The sequence below is a fragment of the Capra hircus genome, chromosome 6, assembly GCF_001704415.2.
Source record: "Capra hircus breed San Clemente chromosome 6, ASM170441v1, whole genome shotgun sequence".
NCBI lineage: Eukaryota > Metazoa > Chordata > Mammalia > Artiodactyla > Bovidae > Capra > Capra hircus.
Window position 1 is genome coordinate 42,501,993 of NC_030813.1, and position 14,570 is coordinate 42,516,562.

At 40.8% G+C, this 14,570-nt stretch overlaps 1 protein-coding gene across 2 annotated transcripts in view; it reads right to left on the reverse strand.

Moving 5' to 3' along the window:
* Nucleotides 1-14,570, reverse strand: part of ADGRA3 (adhesion G protein-coupled receptor A3) — a 129,743-nt gene that overhangs the window by 95,038 nt on the left and 20,135 nt on the right. The gene's annotated exons all lie outside the window — the stretch shown is intronic.

Sequence of the window (14,570 nt, forward strand, 5' to 3'; positions counted from 1 at the left end):
CTTCCAGATGCCATTTCAATAATACTGAATATTATTTGCAACTTAACTTGTATACAAATCTGTATGTGTGAAAATATTATACTTTTTGCACACATTCACAGGCAGACACAGGTAGCTGTATTGCAATACTACAACTCATGGGTTAGGGTGATGTTCTTTAAAAAACTGGAAACAAAGAATGATTTAAAAGAAGTCCTGGTCAAGCCATCACCATGGCAGAACTTGCCCCAAGAGCAGACAACGCGCACATGGTCTTGCTTCCTCTCCAGGCCTTGTAACTATGCTCCTTTTGCATCTTGGATGCCAATAAGGAATTTCCACACAGAAAGTGAAAATGTTAAAGCTACCTTGCTTGGGAGAGATGGTGACTGCAGCCATGAAACTAAAAGACACTTACTCCTTGGAAGAAAAGTTATGACCAACCTAGATAGCATATTCAAAAGCAGAGACATTACTTTGCCAACAAAGGTCCGTCTAGTCAAGGCTATGGTTTTTCCAGTGGTCATGTATGGATGTGAGAGTTGGACTGTGAAGAAGACAGAGCACCGAGGAATTGATGCTTTTGAACTGTGGTGTTGGAGAAGACTCTTGAGAGTCCCTTGGACTGCAAGGAGATCCAACCAGTCCATTCTGAAGGAGATCAGCCCTGGGATTTCTTTGGAAGGACTGATGCTGAAGCTGAAACTCCAGTACTTTGGCCACCTCATGCAAACAGTTGACTCATTGGAAAAGACTCTGATGCTGGTAGGGATTAGGGGCAGGAGGAGAAGGGGACGACCAAGGATGAGATGGCTGGATGGCATCACGGACTCAATGGACATGAGTCTGAGTGAACTCCGGGAGTTGGTGATGGACAGGGAGGCCTGGCGTGCTGCGCTGCATGGCGTCGCAAAGAGTCGGACACGACTGAGTGACTGAACTGAACTGAACTTGGGAGAGTGGAAATAATGAGATAAAATAAATGAAAAAACCAGCCTTAGAAGAGTTAAATTAATGGCTCAAGACCATACTGGGAAATGGCAGAGCTGGAATAGGAACCCTGGTACACTTCACTCCAAACCCCCTGTTCTTCAATATATACCAATGCTGGTCAAGAGACACCCTTACTGGCATTTTAGGCTGAAAACTCTCCATCCCACAAGGTGCTGTACAACTTCAGGGGCAGACTCTTCACACTGGGTACAGGCTGAGGGCTGCCCCCAATCCACAATGGGCAACACTGTACATACAAATGTTAACAGAACACCCCTGGGTCATAAGGTTTCAGGCACTCATCTTAATTTTGTTTACTCTCATCTTTCTTTAAAACAAAAGAGTCCATTATGTGTATGAAAGCAAGCAAAAAGAAACAGCCATTTGACTGATTTTCTTTAGTTTGCAGTTAAAAAAAAAAAAAAGCTAATGCAAATTAGCATTTCACAGCATTTCTGTGATAAAGTCAAGCTTACGTGTGCTTGAAGCCCAGCTCTATCATGTTCAATTACACTGGTCATGAGCAAGTCACTCCATTTCTCTGTAATACAATTCCTCATTTATAAATGGGAAGAACAGTAACTATTGATACCTCACATAATTCTAGAAAGAAAGCAGAAAACACCTATCACACTCAATGACTATAATGTTTCAAATTCTATTTCCTTGGTTCTAAGACATACATCTTCCCTCATTTTAATGTTTCTGAAGTCAAAATGTATCTGGCAATCAAAGCATACCACTATGTAGCATTTTCCCTCTCCTCCAACCTGTTACTAAAGCAAGGATAAGGCCTGAACCACTGGAACCAAGAAAAACATGGTGATCAAGAACGTGCCAATTAAAACATCATTTTTTCTAATCAAAGCTGCCAAAGGACTTTAAGTAAAGTAGCAGGCATGGGCAAAAGCAAACTTGGACTTGGACAAGGCCACAAAGGCCACTGTAACAGCATTTCTCCGGCAGTCCACACCCAAGAGCTACCAACCTTGCCTTCCTAAACAGGCAGGGGTCCTAAGCCTAAGAAGCCACCAAATCTAACAAGAAATATATTCAATGATCTAATTTAAGCATGATTTATACCAAAGACTTCAGCTTTTGTAAGAGGGGGAGTTAAACAAATGATGGTATACCAAACAACAAAATTGTGCTCATCCATTAAAAAATGATCCTTTTAAAGGAAATTTGATAAAAAGGAGAATGCTTATAATCAGTTCAAAAGTAAAGAACAAAACTGACACCATTGACTGGAATGAATATAATGCAGAGACAAAAAGATCTGGAAGAAATATATCACAATGATCACTATCTTGGTGATGAGGCTCCTACTTCTCTCTTAGTCTTTATAATCTTGCAGTATTTTGAAATATCTAGAATGACTCTTCTCTTTGAAATAGACTTCGATGATAAACGTAAGAATCTTAATTACCAAGTATAGCTTGAAATTGAGCTAATTTTGAGTGTATCTTAGAAATAAACACTGAAGTAAGGAATACTTTATTTCTGAGATTAAAAGCTCACATTTCATTATTTACACTCAAAAAAGATTTATGTAGTGACTGCAACTTAAAAGGCAGTTAAAAGTAGTGCAAAGAATAATGTGGTTGCTATCTCAAGCTTTCGAGACCTCACCAGTAATAAGTGACTCAGTCTCTGACAAGTCACTTCACTTTTCTACATAGACTTCTGTTTCATCATTTTTAAGACAGAAGAGATTAGGCAAAAATGATCTCCATTCTTAAAAGAAGCACCTTCCAACTTCTTTTAATTTTTTATAATTATTCATGTTGTAATGAGCAAAGCTGAAGAAACTGATGGTGACTGAGAATTTACAAGCAATGAACCAAAAGTAAGGAAATAAAGGAAAACTACACAAAGCTACCAAGCTCACTGCCAACCACTATGCTGTTTCAGAATGAAGAATGAAACCTACACACAGAAGTAGCTTGGGAAAAACTGCCAGGATGGGGACTGAATTACACTCAGTGAGATTTGGTATTGCTTTAGCAAAAGGCCTGTCATTCGCTCAGTCATAAAGGCTTTAGTACAATAAATGACAGACTTTATTGACGAGAGTAAAAGGAAGATATTTTATCACACTTAAAGAGTTATAACTGTATCCTTAAAAATATAGTTTACAACCTCATGTTAATATATTCAATCTACATATTACTTGATGTGTTTAAGGATTTTTGCAAGAAAACAGCATCGGTATGAATAAATCTACTCTGCAGACAGTTTTTATACTCAATTTTGAGATAGAGGGACTGTGGAATTAGGAAGTGCATAATATCATGTATCATTATAAACCTAAAACCTATTCATAATCAATATTTTTGCTGACACCTTTGAAATTTCAAACTTTCTAGGAGGTAACTAAATGAAAACTGTAAAACTTGACCAGAGTTACAAAGCTTATATGTACTCATTTCTGTTCTATGCTGATGATGTTACCACCGCATGATCTACAGGCAACACTCAAGAATGCTTTTATGGGTTCATGCCTCTGGAATTCACACACAAGAAGAGTTTGATGTCCACTGCTACCCCCCAGAAACAAGTTAGTTCGGTGTGTAATCTATGCCTGAAACATGAAAAAAAAAAAAAGGAATACGACAAAATGCTGACATGTTTTTTTTAAATCAAAAGGTTATGGAGCAGAAAGAAATAAAAATTCAGCATTACAATTTCTCAGTTGCATGCTATTTCAACTCCCAGAATGGAATGCTGTTCATAGCATCACATTCTGTATGGCAGAAGACACAGAATCATTTTCCTTTTGAGAGGAACTGAAAATATATTTCAAGAGCATTCAGAGCAAACGTTAGGAATATAACTCTTAAAATCAATATAATTTCCTGAAAGAAAAGAAGACAGTCAAAAAAGATAAATAAGAAAAAGATAAATAGGGTCATTAGAGTGGGTTGAATGGTGTTCCTCAAAAACGTGTGAAAGTGAAAGTGTTAGGCATCCAGTCGTGTCTGTCTCTTTGTCAGTCTGTAGCCGACCAGGCTTCTCTGTCTGGGGAATTGTGGAGGTAAGAATACTGGAGTAGGTTGCCCATTCCCTTCTCCAGGGGATCTTCCCAACCCAGGGATCAAATTTGGGTCTCCTGCATTGCAGGCAGACTCTTTACATACTGAGCCAGCAGGGAAGACTCCAAAAGGTATATCGAGAACTTGTGAATGCTACCTTAATTAGAAAAAAGCTATCTGCAGTGAAGTTAAGGGTTTCAAGATAAAACCCATCCTGGATTAGGCTGGGCTCTAAACACAGTGACGAGTGTCCCAGAAGAGAAAGAAAAGAGGACTCAGAGGCACATGTGAAAACAAGGGCAACCTCAAAAAGAGGAAAAAGAGAAAATGAAAGATAGGCAGATATACCTAATATACAGGCATAATAACCAAAGATTTTCCAGATCTAGGGAAAAGTGCAAACAAAACTATGTTCTTAAATGTAGTATATTTTTAAAGCTTATTTTTTTACTTTTAAAAATCCATAGCAATGTTAAAAGATACATAATATTTACAACCACTATCAAAGACAAAGGACTGATTTCCCAAATATATAAAGAGCTCTTTAAAAAAAAATCCCCAATAGAAAATCTAGCAAAGGCCAACAGATAGTTCATTGAAAGTAAACACTAGTGGATCACAACCACATGAAGGGATACACAGCCTTAATTACAAAAGAAATGCAACTTACTAAAACAGGATGCCATAAATCACTTATCAGAATGGGGGAAAATGTGGTAACACATTTGGACTCAGACGGGAATAGCCACTCACATTTAGCTATAAATTAGTACAATCACTACAGAGGGCAAAAGTACAAATGCATATATAATATGTGATCCATTAATTCCCCTTCTAGAAATTTACCCAACAGACATACTTTGTTGCTGTTGTTTAGTCAGTAAGTCATGACTGACACTTTTGAGACTGTAGCCCACCCGCCAGGCACCTCTGCCCATGGGATTTCCCAAGCAAGAATACTAGAGTGGATTGCCATTTCCTTCTCCAAAAGACATACCTGCACATGTACAAAATGTAGTACATGTTAAATATTATATACTCATATATTTAGATAACAGAATTATGCATTGCTCTATTGTTTATAAAAGCTAATTACTGAATATTTACGTTGGCCCCAGGAATATGGAATTGGTTTAAGTCATCCATTAAATGGATACCATGCAGAACGGGGCATGGGGGCGTGGAGGTGGTGGCGAGGAAGCTTTCAGCTATTCATACAGATCAGACACACTGAAGACTGAGGACATATATTTACATATTAAATGGTTCCATCCCTTGACATTTTTGATTTGCTGAAATAATAATACAAATTGATTTTCTACTAGATTTACCATGTAGAATAGCACCTGTTACTACATCTTTATCAAGTGCAAGAAAAATAGACAATACGGCTAGGCTATGCTTCTGAGCTGCTAACTTACACAGTGGGCACACTGCCTAAACCTTTAGGCCCCCTGCGATAAGCTGAAACCAGAAACGTTAACTCCTCGAAAGTGAATGTTTAGTACTTTGCTTCATTTATCCCATTAATGAAAACTGGTTATTTCCCATGTTCTCTTGGGGGCAGCCAAATACAACCCGCCACCTGTTTTCCTGACAACCCATGGGCTCTAAGAATGGTTTTTTATGTTTTTTAGTGGCTGAAAGAAAACCAAAAGAATGATACTTTATGATACATGAAAAAATCTGTGAAATCCAAATTTCAGTGTTCTTAAAGTTTTATTGCGACACGACGCCGCCCATTTGTTCACATATTGTCTGTGGCGGCTTTGATGCTATGACAGCAGACTTGAGGAGTGCTGAAGGAGACTGGCCAGGAAAGTCTAAAATATTTACTGTCTGGCGCGTTACAGAAAAAGTTTGCCAATTCTTGTCTTAGTGTACTCTGTCTCAGCTTATTCTCTGTTTTCAGGCAAATGAAAATCAAATGCTAATTTCTAAATTAATTCTTCCTACCAAGTAAGAATGAGAGTATCTACTGCATTTCAAAACTCTCCATTGATTTGAATAATCTTTATTTTAAAATCACATTTAATTCTGCAAGGCATCAGCAATCACACACATTTTGCCCCCACATGCTATCTGTTCATCAGTGCATCCTTCTGTTAACTGGATGCATTCATTCATTCCTGCAGAAAGACTTCTGGGTGGTATGCTCTGTCTCTGTGGGTCAAAAAATGTTTTGTCCTTGCTCCGTCACATCATCTTGTTTTAGCAGCACTTCTCATTATCTGAAATTACTCTGCTCAGATATTGGTCTATGTACATGTCTCCCATGACAAGGTAAAATCCATAAAGCATAGGGGATCTTTTTCAACTTGACTATCACCACATCCCCACAAAAAAAGGTCATAATGGTGAACACCGGAGAGAGTCTATCTTGCAGCCATTCTTTTCTATTTGGATACACACTCATTCACTCCTCACAGAACACTATGAAACAGGCACTACTGTTTTTTCAAAGACAGTAACAACAGAAAATTTGCAAGCTGGGCAACTTGCGCAGATTATATTCAGACCAAGTAGCAGAGTGAAGAGTCAAACAGTGCCTGATACATGAGAGACTCACGGGGCTAAGGGAGGTGCAGTACTAAGATCTCCCTTCTGGACAGAGCCTGCGCAGAAGAGCAGGCAACTGACCACTTCCAGCTGTGACTGTCCAGAAGATCTGCCTCAGTTCCAAGAGGAGGCCACCCACTTTGCAGGCAATGCCAGTCCAGGACTGAGCTCCACAGTGATAAGCAGGTTCTCCATCCCTGGTCAGTACAGACTGCCCAGTAGTCCTGCTCTGCACCAGTGCTTCCTGCCGGGCGGCTAAAACCCTCTCATAGCTGCAGGTAGTCTGCACCACCCAATCTTCCTTCCTTCTCTCTCCTTTCACAGGAGCTAGACTTGCATCCCAATCCAGAGGCTTTCCATAACTTCTGCTTCATCTCCTTCTTCCCCTACCCCCCGAGTTAGTTTCCAGAGTTACTCTTCTAACCCCGCTCCGGCATGTGCTTCCCACAAGATCCAACTGATAAGACACCTACAATATCTGCTCGGTAAATAAGTGAAATAAAATTATGGCTGGGTTTAAGGTTCTGTGTTCAAAGATCCCTCTATAAGGGATTAATGATACAACATCTACAATATCCAAGCACCCAGTCATACAGATGAGACAAAAATTTCAGTCCCATGCTCATTTCTTCTTCTCTGAGACCTACCGAAAAAAGTTTGGAGGGGGCAGGGGCAGGAATAAAAAAAAATATCTACCAGAAAATGCCTAGATTTCTTTTATGTGCATGTGTTCAGTTGTGTCTGACTCTTTGCAACCCAACACAGACTCCTCTGCTCATGGGATTTCCCAAGCAAAAACACTGGAGTGGGTTACGATGCCCTCCTCCAGGGGAATTTGCCAACATAGGGATGGAAACCGCATCTCCTGCGTGTCAGGCGGATTCTTCACCACTGAGCCACCTGGGAAGCCCCTTCCTCTTTTAATACTGCAGTAAAAGTTGTCTTAATATACTTTCCCCCACATTTTAACCCTTCTAAAATTAGGACCATCTTAAAATGGAAATTTAAAAAAAATGTCCAGCTGCTAGAAAAAGGAATCAGTTATCAGTAGCTGTTCCTACTGGCAAATACACAAACTGTGGGTGAATGTGAAGTCTGGATCCTTAATGATGGCTTAATGTTGATACATTAAGGTTTCACCATGATACAGCACTGAAATAAAAAGTCATGTAATGGGAGACTGCATATTATATGACAGTCAGCATAATTAAAGGCAGCAGAAATGTTAAATCTCCCAGAATTTAACATTTAGGAGAGGCTGGTGGGATTCATTCATGTGTCATGGAGAACTATTATTCAAGCAGCTCACATCTCTCATAAGCTGCCAGCTAATTTATAAGCGAAGCAGTTAAACTTAAATGAAACATGATTCAGTGGAGTTGGAGGAAGTTTGTTAAATCAACCAAATAAAAAGTACAAATAAAACCCTAATATTCCTTACAAACAGACAAATTATACTGCCAAGTCTAAAGATGCAAAAGAAAAAGTCAAGATCACTTATAAAAAGCTCAGTAGTTTACAATACATGCACCATGCTGTCCAATATCTTAAAATACATTTATCATTTATACATAGAAAAGAAAAGGGGACTGATTAAGGAGTAAAATGTTATTAATAGTCAAAACTGGCAAATCTGGGTATAAAATGAGGGTTCTGCCCATTATTCATACTCTTTCAACTTTCATGTTTGAAATTATTTTCAAAGAACAGTATAAAAAGTTTTGTATTAAAATGACACTTTGCATGACAACAACGGTGAAGTGCTTCAGAAGATTTCTAAACGAGATGGCTGGGTGTCCACTTCAGTACTGAAGAAGTGGTATTTCACGGTGTGGGGAAAAAACACTGACATTTTTAAAGAAATTACCTCCCTTAGAAAAAAAGCTGTTTGGAAACAGGCATCTGACTGTTGATGGCATCTTAGCAGCAAATATTGGCTGCTTTTTTCTTCTCCATCTGTTCCTCAAGTTGGTTGGATACAGGCGCTCGTAGACCCATCCCTCACATCTCTTAATTCTTCTTCATAATTCTTAAACCTTCTGCTTTGAATTTTAGAAGAAATCCTTGGCTCAGTTTTCCTGACCACTAATTTTCTCAATCTGATGCGGTTCCTATTTTAATCTCGAGCCCATGTGCTGCCCCCAGCCGCCACAGTCTAACATTACAACCTCAGGGTTAATGTCTCCAATTGCCTCCTTTTCTCTATAACTCCTTTCCTGCAACAGCTGTTGCTTTCTGGATTTGTCCTTCTCTTGGATCTGAGACTAGGGATTACAAGTTTCCTGTATTAACTTCTTGATCATCCTGCTGATCTCCTCTCACATGCCTGATGACTCATGGTTGCTTGCTCATCTTTACAAATGGAGGTCTGGATCAATGCAGATTCCCCGCTGCAGGCGGTTTCTTGAGCACATATGAAAATAATGGGGAATAAGCAGGAAAGGGAGTTGAGCAAAAAGCATTCATCTCAAGGCACAAAGTCTAATAATCCTTGGAGAGTAGGGACACAAACCTGGGGTCCCCAATGACGAAAACTTCAACTTCTGGCTACAGTAAGCTACTGGTATTCTGCCTGGACAAATCTCCCAGCTTATTAAGAACTCCGCTAAAGGGCTTTGCTGCAGAAGTGAACCCTACCACCAAGCCCGCTGAGTCGAATACAACGAGAGCTGGTTCCGAGCTATTCATTCCTGGCCATCACTCTCCTCACCACTTCTGCTGCCACTCCCTGGAGTTTCAATTCTTGGGAATCTTCCAGGATCCTGTGAAGAAAACTTCATTTGCGCAGTTACTCCCTCTTCTGTCTCTATTGGGTCGTAAGTTCCCGTGCCGTGCAGTTTCACCATCAATCTGATCCCATCTGTTTTATTTATTCCACTGCATCCTCAGTGCGCCTGGAGCACTGCAGCACCTTTCTCAGTTTTCAGCCCCCTTAGTTACGGGTCTGTTCTTATTTTCATGTTTCTTCTGTCATTTTCAACAGAATTTTGGAAGCAAAGAAGAAAAAGTAAACAAGTGTGGTTCAATGTATATCCACTGAGGGGGTTGTAAAAGAGTCATTTCCTAAGAGTGGAGGGCTCCCTCCCTCTGCTGCGTCCTCTCTGGACGCTACACGACTGGGGTCAGGCTTCCTGTCTGGCCCATCCCAGCCCTGCACACAGGGAGGCTAGCCTTTCCCTCTGCGTTGCCAAAACCCAAAGAAAAATCTCAACCACCTTTCACTTGGAAGAAAGATGACGTTTAATCACAAGGGTACCTGCTTAAAACCATGCCTCATACGTCCACCAAAGGTAAAGCTCCAGGTGCCCTGTAAAACAATCAGGTGTCGCGGAGGAAACCCATTCGTGAGTGCCACAGGCATGTGGTTCAGCATCCAACCGCCAAAGGCTAAACAAGGGTGCGGAGTCATATGGGGGAGGGGGTGAGAGGGAAGCTGCAGTTCTGTTCCCTCACCTGGCCACTATCAAAGCACAAGGCTCAACTGAGCCACTCTAAAAGCTCCTACTGGCTTTATTCAGGCTCCTCTGGTGGCTCAGACGGTAACGAATCTGCCTGCAGTGCAGGTGCTGTGCTTAGTCACTCAGTCCTGTAAAACTCTTTGCGACCCCATGGACTGTAGCCTGCCAATCTTCTCTGCCCATGGGGATTCTCCAGGCAAAATTACTGGAGTGGGTTGCCATGCCCTCTTCCAAGGGATCCTCCCAACCCAGGAACCAAACTGGGGTCTCCTGCATTACAGGTGGATTCCTTACCAGTTGAGCTACAGGCAAGCGCCTGCAGTGCAAGAGACCAAGATCTGATTCCCTGACCAGGGATCAAACTTGCGCCCTCTGCAATGGAAGCATGAATTCTTAACCACTGGACTGGCAGGGAAGTCCCTGAATAATTTTTAAAAATTAGACAGCAAGTCAAACATATCACCAACTAACATATTATTATAGGGTCACAATATAATTTATCACCAGACACATTAATAATTACAGCAAGACAACAGGTGTTAACCTGGGCATATGGTCATCCTTAATACTCAAATGGTTCATTAAATAACCTTTCAAGTTTCCAGGCATTTCTATCAAAGATTGACATTTTAAGGCCTGCTTTTTCTTATAATTATTTCAGAATTTTTATTCAGTAGTTTTATAAATAAAAGAGCAGATCTGGTGGTTCACATGGTAAAGAATCTGCCTGCAAAGCAGGAGACCTGAGTTTGACCACTGGGTCAGCAAGATGCCCTGGGGAAGGGAATTCTACCCACTCCAGTATTTTTGCCTAGAGAATTCCATGGATGGAGGAGGCTGGCGGGTTACAGTCCCTGGGGCTGCCACGAGCAGACTGAGCAACTTAACACTTCCATTTTTTTCCACTTTATTCAGTAGTTTTATAAATAGGAAGGAAATCTATTTTTCTGTTTTTGCATTAAGCATTAAGTTCGCATGTAATCAAATGCTGCTGCTACTGCTGCTAAGTTGCTTCAGTCGTGTCTGACTCTGTGCCATCCCATAGACAGCACCCCACCAGGCTCCCTCGTTCCTGGGATTTCCAGGCAAGAACACTGGAGTGGGTTGCCATTTTCTTCTCCAATGCATGAAGGTGAAAAGTGAAAGTGAATTCACTCAGTCATGTCCGACTCTTAGCAACCGGATGGAATGCAGCCCACCAGGCTCCTCCATCCATGGGATTTTCCAGGCAAGAATATTGGAGTGGGTTGCCATTGCCTTCTCCAGTAATCAAATAGCATTTGGTTAATTTTAAAAAACTAAAGGGTTGGTTTTTTTTTTAATGCCATACTACTTATGAGCTACGAACGGAGGTTCGTGACATTGTACAGGAGACAGGGATCAAGACCACCCCCAAGAAAAAGAAATGCAAAAAAGCAAAATGGCTCTCTGAGGAGGCCTTACTAATAGCTGTGAAAAGAAGAGAAGCAAAAAGCAAAGGAGAAAAGGAAAGATATACCCATTTGAATGCAGAGTTCCAAAGAATAGCAAGGAGAGATAAGAAAGTCTTCCTCAGTGACCAGTGCAAAGAAGCAGAGGAAAACAATAGAATGGGAAAGACTAGAGATCTCAAGAAAATTAGAGATATCAAGGGAACATTTCATGCAAAGACGAGCTCAATAAAGGACAGAAATGGTATGGACCTAACAGAAGCAGAAGATATTAAGAAGAGGTGGCAAGAATACACAGAAGAACTGTACAATAAAGATCTTCACCACCCAGATAATCACAACAGTGTGATCACTCACCTAGAGCCAGACATCCTGGAATGTGAAGTCAAATGGGCCTTAGGAAGCATCACTATGAACAAAGCTAGTGGAGGTGATGGAATTCCAGGAGAGCTATTTCAAATCCTGAAAGATGATGCTGTGAAAGTGCTCTGCTCAATATGCCAGCAAATATGGAAAACTCTAAAGTGGCTACAGGACTGGAAAAGGTCAATTTTCATTCCAATCCCAAAGAAAGGCAATGTCAAAGAATGCTCAAACTACTGCACAATTGCACTCATCTCACACATTAGTAAAGTAATGCTCAAATTTCTCCAAGCCAGGCTTCAACAATATGTGAACCGTGAACTTCCAGATGTTCAAGGTGGTTTTAGAAAAGGCAGAGGAACCAGAGATCAAATTGCCAACATCTGCTGGATCACTGAAAAAGCAAGAGAGTTCCAGAAAGACATCTATTTCTGCTTTATTGACTATACCAAAGCCTTTGACTGCATGTATCACAATAAACTGGGGAAAATTCAGAAAGAGATGGGAATACCAGACCACCTGACCTGCCTCTTGAGAAATCTGTATGCAGATCAGGAAGCAATAGTTAGAACTGAACATGGAACAACACACTGGTTCCAAATAGGAAAAGAAGTACGTCAAGGCTGTATACTGTCACTCTGCTTATTTAACTTATATCAGAGTACATCATGAGAAACGCTGGGCTGGATGAAGCACAGGCTGGAATCAAGATTGCAAGGAGAAATGTCAATAACCTCAGATATGCAGATGACACGATCCTTATGGCAGAAAGCAAAGAAAAACTAAAGAGCCTCTTGAAGAACATGAAAGAGACTGAAAAAGTTGGCTTAAAGCTCAACATTCAGAAAACGAAGATCATGGCATCCGGTCCCATCACTTCATGGCAAATAGATGGGGAAACAGTGGAGTGAGAGACTTTTTATTTTGGGGGGCTCCAAAAGCACTGCAGATGGTGACTGCAGCCATGAAATTAAAAGACGCTTACTCCTTGGAAGGAAAGTTATGACCAACCTAGATAGCATATTAAAAAGCAGAGACATTACTTTGCCAGCAAAGGTCAGTCGACTATGTTTTTTTCCAGTAGTCATGTATGGATGTGAGAGTTGGACTATAAAGAAAGCTGAGTGCCAAAGAATTGATGCTTTTGAACTGTGATGTTGGAGACGACTCTTGAGAGTCCCTTGGACTGCAAGGAGATCCAACCAGTCCATCCTAAAAGAAATCAGTCCTGAATATTCATTGGAAGGACTGATGTTGAAGCTGCTGCTGCTAAGTCGCTTCAGTCGTGTCCAACTCTGTGCGACCCCAGAGACGGCAGCCCACTAGGCTCCTCTGTCCTTGGGATTCTCCAGGCAAGAATACTGGAGTGGGTTGCCATGTCCTTCTCCAATATATGAAAGTGAAAAGTGAAAGTGAAGTCGCTCAGTTGTGTCCGACTCTTAGCGACCCCATGGACTGCAGCCTACCAGGCTCTCCAACCATGGGATTTTCCAGGCAAGAGTACTGGAGTGGGTTGCCATTGCCTTCTCCGATGTTGAAGCTGAAACTCCAATACTCTGGCCACCTGATGCAAAGAACTGAGTCATCTGAAAAGACCCTGATGCTGGGAAAGATTGAAGGTGTGAGAAGAAGGGAAAGAGAGAGGATAGATGATTGGACAGCATCACCAACTCAATGGACATGAGTTTGAGTAAACTCCGGGAGTTGGTGATGGACAGGGAGGCCTGGAGTGCTGCAGTCCATGGGGTCGCAAAGAGTCATACATGACTGAGCGACTGAACTGAACTGATTGTTTCCAAAATGCCAAAAAATGAAAAACTGCTTATTAAATAACACTTCATTTTATCTTAGGAACACATTAACTCGATGAGAAAAGGTAGCCTATTTTTCAAGGTGTCTTTAACATCATAAAGAACACTGGACACTTAATATTTATGAATACAATAAAAGCATGCTTATTTGGCATTTTAATCAAATAGAGAGCTCTCTCCTGGGAACAGAATGAGTTTCTTCTAGGATTTTGAGCCTGATTTTTAAGCTGAAATTCATGATGAACCTACTATGCATTAATTGAGTGTATTTGCACATCTATTGTGTGCTGGGAGTTACACTAAAGAACACAATAATTGGTCTCAAGGACTAATACAATACATGAATCTTGGTATAAAGTGCTACAAGAGGACTGTATGATTCAAAGAAAATACAGAGTTTAAATGTTGCAGAAATGCAAATGAATAAGGGAGACATTTCTGAACTTTGTCGTTAAATGAGGAAGAATTCCAAGTGCAGACAGGAGGGGAAAAATGTTTTTAAACAGAGATAAACTCTTTATTATTTTCTTTTGCTGCATAACGAATCACCACAAACTTAATGCTTTAAATCAATACCTATTACTTAGCATGCAACTCTGCAGGTCAGAAGCCCAGGCCCAGAGCATGTGGGTCTTCTGCTCACGGTGGGAGCTGGCTGCACAGCACCTGGGTACCGATAGAAAGGATGCTCCTAAGTTAATGAATGGGGTGGAGGGAAGGAGGGAAATGAGTGCACATATCACCTGTGAAATATTCTTGCCAGTCATGCTTCAATCTGAACAGAAAAGAAAAAAAAGTGATACCTTGTAATTTACACTTCCCATTGTGAATTTGTGTTCCCTTCCTGTGAAGGTGTACAAATGTCTTTTGACCATTATAACATACGGGTTGTTAAGTGTGAACTCTCAAGTCAGACTGCATCAGCTCACAGCCTGGCTCCAT